This window comes from Gymnoscopelus braueri, assembly GCF_963280865.1.
Source record: "Gymnoscopelus braueri genome assembly, chromosome: 17".
Lineage (NCBI taxonomy): Eukaryota > Metazoa > Chordata > Actinopteri > Myctophiformes > Myctophidae > Gymnoscopelus > Gymnoscopelus braueri.
The window spans coordinates 27,703,723-27,703,952 of NC_137617.1; positions in this window are offsets into that span (position 1 = coordinate 27,703,723).

Genomic DNA, 230 nt, shown 5'->3' on the forward strand with positions numbered 1-230 from the left:
TTTATATCTTTACAAAACTGTTCCTGCTCAACCTTAACATGTAAAAAACAAGGCAACATTAGAGGTGTGCATAGTTTAGGCACATTTGGCATTTGCAGCACTACCTGGTGGACACATTTGCAGACAGCTTGACATTTTATGTTTGACAGTACATGATATGTTGTGCCGTGTGGTGCCATGGATGGGAAATGATAAAGATCCAGTTAGAAGGCATTTCTGTTGAACGATAA